Below are 6,276 nucleotides of genomic sequence, written 5' to 3' on the forward strand. Positions count from 1 at the left end.
AACGGGATGTTGAGGGTGAAAGAGAGTTTGAAGGGGAATACTTAGATGAAGAGCTTGATAGGATGTCAGAGGGTAACCATAGGAGGTATGGCCGAGACAAAGAAGCTAGGAACTAGGTAGATAATAATTTGGGAAATATCAAGATGAGAATCCCCGCATTTCAAGGGAAGAGTGATCCTGAAGCATACCTTGAGTGGGAAAAGAAGATGGAGTTGGTTTTCGATTGTCACAACTACTCTGAAGTGAAGAAGGTAAAACTTGCTGCAATTGAATTTATAGATTATGCTGTTGTTTGGTGGGATCAGTTGTGCATCAACAGGAGGCGAAATGGAGATAGTCCTATTGAGACTTGGGATGATATGAAGAGGGTGATGAGGCGACGTTTTGTACCAGCTCATTACTATCGGGATCTATACCTTAAGTTGCAGGGTCTTCGTCAAGGTTCCAAGAGTGTTGATGAGTATTACAAAGACATGGAGATGGCTATGATTAGAGCCAATGTGGAAGAAGATCGGGAGGCGACAATGGCAAGGTTTTTGAATGGATTGAACCGAGAGATTGCTAATACAGTTGAGCTACACCATTATGTGGAATTGGAAGATTTGGTGCATATGGCAATGAAAGTTGAGAGGCAGCTCAAGAGGGGTAGTACAAGTTCAAATCCGAGACAAATCCCACAAAATCCAAGTGCAACACCTTGGCGGTCGAACTATCCAAAGTAGGAAGAAAACCCTTTCACTCACAAGCCTAAAACCGAGCCAAAACTAGCCACAACAACCATAACCTCTCAAGGTAAAACAGCCCCTACTTCGTCCCGTTCTAGTGAGATTAAGTGTTTCAAATGTCAGGGGAGAGGACACATAGCTAGCCAATGCCCAAACAAGCGAGTTATGGTAATTCGAGATAATGGGGAGATAGATTCCGAAGAGGAAGATGATCTTGATGACATGCCACCATTGGAGGATGCTTCTATGGGTGGTGAGGAGTTTGGGGCAGAATCTGGTGAGATGCTTGCACTAGTCACACGACGAGCCTTAAATTTGCAAGCAAAAGAAGAGGAAGAAGAGGTGCAGCGGGAGAACATCTTTCACACTCGTTGTCATGTGAAAGACAAGGTATGTATTGTTATTATTGATGGTGGTAGTTGCACTAACGTTGCTAGTTCTTCCATGGTTGAGAAGCTGGGGCTCACAACACTTAGACATCCTCGTCCATACAAGTTGCAATGGTTGAATGATAGGGGTGAAGCAAGGGTTACAAAGCAGGTTGTTGTATCATTTCGAATTGGCAAGTACGAGGATGAAGTATTGTGCGATGTGGTTCCAATGCATGCTAGACATCTCCTTCTAGGAAGACCTTGGCAATTTGATCGGTGGGTGCAGCATGATGGCTTCACCAACAAGTACTCATTCACGTTTCGTCAACGAACAATCACTCTAGCTCTGTTGACACCGAAACAAGTATATGAAGATCAAGTGAGGTTGCAAAAATTGAGTGATAAAAAAAATTGAGTGAGCAAAAGAAAGAGAGTGAAAGGTTGAATGAGAGTGAGGGAAAAGAGAGACAAACAGAGAGCAAGGTCGAATGAAGTGAGAGAGAAAAGAGAGAGAAGAGTTCGGCCAAGGAGGGAAAATCAGAGAGAAAACAAAGAAATTTTTATGCAAAAACAAGTGAGGTTAAGAGAGCATTGATTGCAAAAAGGCCGATGATTGTACTCATGTACAAGGAGACTCTTTTAAACACTAACCAACTTGATTCTTCGCTGCCTAGTGTTGTTGTTTCTATTTGGTAGGAGTTCGAGGATGTGTTTCCTGAGGAGGTACCACATGGTTTACCACCTATCCGAGGGATTGAACATCAAATTGATTTTTTTCCCGGTGCTTCAATCCCAAACCGACCAGCATACAGGAGCAATCCGGAGGAGACGAAGGAACTTCAAAGGCAAGTTGAAGAATTGATGGAGAAAGGGCATGTGAGAGAAAGCATGAGTCCTTGTGCTGTTCCAGTGATTCTAGTTCCCAAGAAGGATGGGACATGGAGAATGTGTGTTGACTGCCGAGCCATCAACAACATAACGGTAAAATATCGACACCCCATTCCTCGTTTAGATGATATGTTGGATGAGTTGCATGGTTCTTGTGTATTTTCTAAGATTGATCTTAAGAGTGGGTATCATCAAATACGAATGAAAGAAGGTGATGAATGGAAGACCGCATTTAAAACTAAACATAGATTGTATGAGTGGTTAGTCATGCCTTTTGGATTAACTAATGCACCTAGCACTTTCATGCGCTTGATGAATCATGTTTTGCGTGCTTTCATTGGAAAATTCGTTGTTGTGTATTTTGATGATATTCTTATTTATAGCAAGAGTTTGCATGATCATGCCTCACATTTGCATTCGGTTTTGGATGTGCTTAGGAAAGAGAAATTATATGCTAACCTCAAGAAATGTACTTTCTGCACCGATAAGCTTGTTTTCCTAGGTTTTGTTGTGAGTGCTACAAGTATTGAGGTTGATGAAGAGAAGATCAAAGCCATCCAAGAGTGGCTGACCCCCTCCAGTGTAAGTAATGTTAGAAGTTTTCATGGACTTGCTAGCTTTTACAGGAGGTTTGTAAAGGATTTTAGCACCATCGCCGCACCACTTACCGAAGTTATCAAGAAGAACATTGCATTCAAATGGGGTGATGCACAAGAGGAGGCATTTAAGCTTATTAAACACAAGCTTACTCATGCTCCTTTACTTGCTTTACCTAACTTTTCTAACACACTTAAAGTTGAATGTGATGCTTCTGGTATAGGTATTGGCGCTGTTCTTATGCAGGATGGGAGACCACTTGCGTACTTTAGCGAGAAACTAAGAGGGGCTGCACTTAACTACCCCACTTATGACAAAGAGTTGTACGCATTGGTTCGAGCTTTAGAGACATGGCAGCACTATTTGTGGCTGAAGGAGTTTGTGATTCGTACGGATCATGAGTCTTTGAAACATTTGAAAGGACAACATAAGCTGAACAAGAGACATGCACGATGGGTTGAGTTCATTGAGACGTTTCCTTATGTCATTCGGTATAAACAAGGTAAGGAGAATGTGGTTGCTGATGCACTTTCACGCAGGTATGCCTTAATCTCTACTCTTGATGCTAAATTACTTGGTTTTGAGCACATTAAGGAACTTTATCATGTTGACCATGACTTTGGGGAGATTTATGGTGCTTGTGAAAAATCTGCTGAGGGAAAGTTTTAATAGGCATGAGGGTTTCTTGTTTAGGGAGCATCGGTTGTGTGTACCTAATTATTCTTTGAGAGATTTGTTTGTTCGGGAGTCCCACGGTGGAGGGTTGATGGGACATTTTGGAGTCGCTAAGACTCTAGCTATGTTACAGGAGCACTTCTATTGGCTACACATGAAACGAGATGTTGAGCGAATTTGTGGTAGGTGTGTCACTTGTAGGCAGGCTAAGTCAAGAGTCCAGCCAAATGGTCTTTACATGCCACTACCTATTCCTAGTTCACCCTGGGTTGATATTTCGATGGATTTTGTTTTGGGTTTACCTAGGAGTAAGCGTGGGAGGGATTCAATCTTTGTGGTTGTAGACCGGTTTTCTAAGATGGCTCACTTTATACCTTGTCATAAAACTGATGATGCTTCTAATGTTGCAGATTTGTTCTTTAGGGAGATTGTGAGATTACATGGTATGCCTCGGACAATTGTGTCAGATCGGGATGCTAAGTTCTTGAGTTACTTTTGGAAGATGTTGTGGGGTAAACTTGGAACAAAACTGTTGTTTTCTACTACTTGTCATCCTCAAACTGATGGTCAAACAGAAGTAGTTAATAGAACTTTATCCACTTTGTTGAGGGCTATCATTAGTAAGAATATTAAGACTTGGGAGGATTATTTACCACATGTTGAGTTTGCTTATAATTGTTCTATGCATTCTTCTACTAAGTTTTCACCGTTTGAAATTGTTTATGGTTTTAACCCTTTAACTCCTTTGGATTTATCACCATTACCTGTTTCTGAGCATGTGAATTTAGATGGCAAGAAGAAGGCAGAATTTGTGAAGCAATTCCATGAGAGGGCACGCCTCAACATAGAGAGGAGGACAGAGCAATACATCAAGCAAGCTAATAAGGGACGTCACAAGCATGTTTTTGAGCCCGGTGATTGGGTGTGGTTGCACATGAGGAAAGAAAGATTTCCAGCACAAAGACGTTCCAAATTGCTACCTCGAGGAGATGGTCTGTTTCAAGTGCTAGAACGAATCAATGACAATGCCTACCGACTAGATTTACTAGGTGAGTACAATGTTAGTGCTACTTTCAATGTTACTGATCTGAGTCCTTTTGATGTAGGTGATGATTTGAGGACAAATCCTTCTCAAAAGGGGGGGAATGATGAGGACATCAAGACTAACGACCCAATTCAAGTTCCAGTTGGTCCGGTGACGAGGGCGCGAGCTAGGAGATTCAAAGAAGAACTTAACAACTTAGTTTGGAGAATTCTACAACAGAAAGAGGTCGAATTCACTACTGAGGGTGAACAAAAGCTTGTGTTGCTCATCAAAGTTGATTCAGTTTAGGAGCTTGATTCCTTTAATTATTTGTTTTTAGTTTGAACTATATTTTCATGTTTTTATTAGAGTCTTTGTTGGAGTCAAAAGACATGTCATTTTGGGCTTTTGTTTTGGGCTTTTTCATTATGGTTATTTTAGGGATTTTATTTGTCTAAAAAAACCCTCTTTGTATTTTCGGCTATATTAGGCCTTGTGGACAACTTGGAAGGCAGATTTTTTTTGGTTAATGAAAAATATTGTGAGTTTTCTTCTTGAGTTCTTGAAGAGACTTTTCGAACTTACCAATGGTTTCCTTGTGGCGTTCAACCTGACTTATCAAACGGATATTCCATCCCCGTTTGTGGCGTCCTTCACCATACCAAGGTTCATGCTTTGCTAAGCATTGGGTCACGGTTATCCATTCCAATTTCGAGTGTTCTTGGGTTGTTTGTCCAGATTTGGTTCGGGTTTCGTCACATTTGTTGGCGTGGTTCGTATCAATCGTCATCGTCGTTGGAGGCAGCGACGGAGGTGGCATCACCAGAAGATATCTAAGATGGACACTGAATGGGGGAGGAGAAAGAAAGAAATGAGAAGAGAAGAGAGAGAGATCGTGAAGGAGAGAAGAGAAAATAAGAGAATTAAGTTTATGGTAATTTATTTACCATATTTTAAACTTTTTTTTCCAAAACTTACCATATTTTGTATAATTATTTTTTTCCATAAATTTAGAAACTATATATATTTTTCCCATATTTACATAAACTACTCAATTAAAAATTTCATTTCTTCTTCCTCCTCCACGAAATCCATAACCTCAAAAAGAAGAAAAACCCTTCAACAAAACTCAAACCCACCTCCAAAACGATGTCAGAATTCCAAAACTCCAACTGGGTAGCTACAATTTTCCCAAAAAAAAAACTCGGCTTTTTAATGAGCTGTGTACAGAAGAAGAAATTTCTTCTCCTGACAGTGCAAACCAATAAAGGGAAAAGACCACTAAATGTCCCTTAGTAAACTTACCCAGAAATTACAATCGTGAGGCAGTTAAATCTTCTCCGACGCCAGAAGAGAACCCAACCCAGATCTCCATTGCCCAACAACTCGTAGACCATAGCCCAACACATCAAGACCGACAGACACCCCTTGTTGTCGCCCACAGGTTCCAGTCTGTCACCTGCAGTCATTGTCGTCCACCCACCCAGATGCTAAAATGGTAGAATAAACACATTATTTCTTGGGCACCAAGCAAAGCAAGGAGATGTGATCACGGTAGAAAGTGATTCGCGCCAAATTTCTAAGAAAAGGAGGGAATGAAGACAGAGGATGAGGAATGAGTACAATGATTAAAATAACATATGCACGAGGTACAGTATTCCTACAGTACATCCGTAAAATGAGCTATAAAATACAGCACCTGCAAGAGCAATGTTTTAGTCATATTTCTGTATATTTTACAGATTTACTTAAGTTTACAACAGCTTCTGTAAGTACTCTTAGGATTAAATGTAGAGTTTTTTTAATTTTCTTGAAGTAATCCCAAAAAAAATTTATTTAATTGTTATGTTTTATTTTTTTTTTGATGAAAATGGAATATATTGAACCACAACAAAATAATTACAAAACAAGCTCACAAGGAACACCAACAGATAGAACCATTACAACTAGTCAATCATCTCTACAACAGCCTGATCTTTTTTCAAAAACTTTTTCT

General features: G+C 40.2%; 1 pseudogene; it reads left to right on the forward strand.

Annotated features, from left to right (window-relative positions):
• The first annotated feature begins 239 nt into the window (after positions 1–239).
• LOC133806188 (uncharacterized) lies at positions 240–6,052 on the forward strand (annotated as a pseudogene).
• Positions 6,053–6,276: the final 224 nt, after the last annotated feature.

This window comes from Humulus lupulus, chromosome X (assembly GCF_963169125.1).
Source record: "Humulus lupulus chromosome X, drHumLupu1.1, whole genome shotgun sequence".
NCBI lineage: Eukaryota > Viridiplantae > Streptophyta > Magnoliopsida > Rosales > Cannabaceae > Humulus > Humulus lupulus.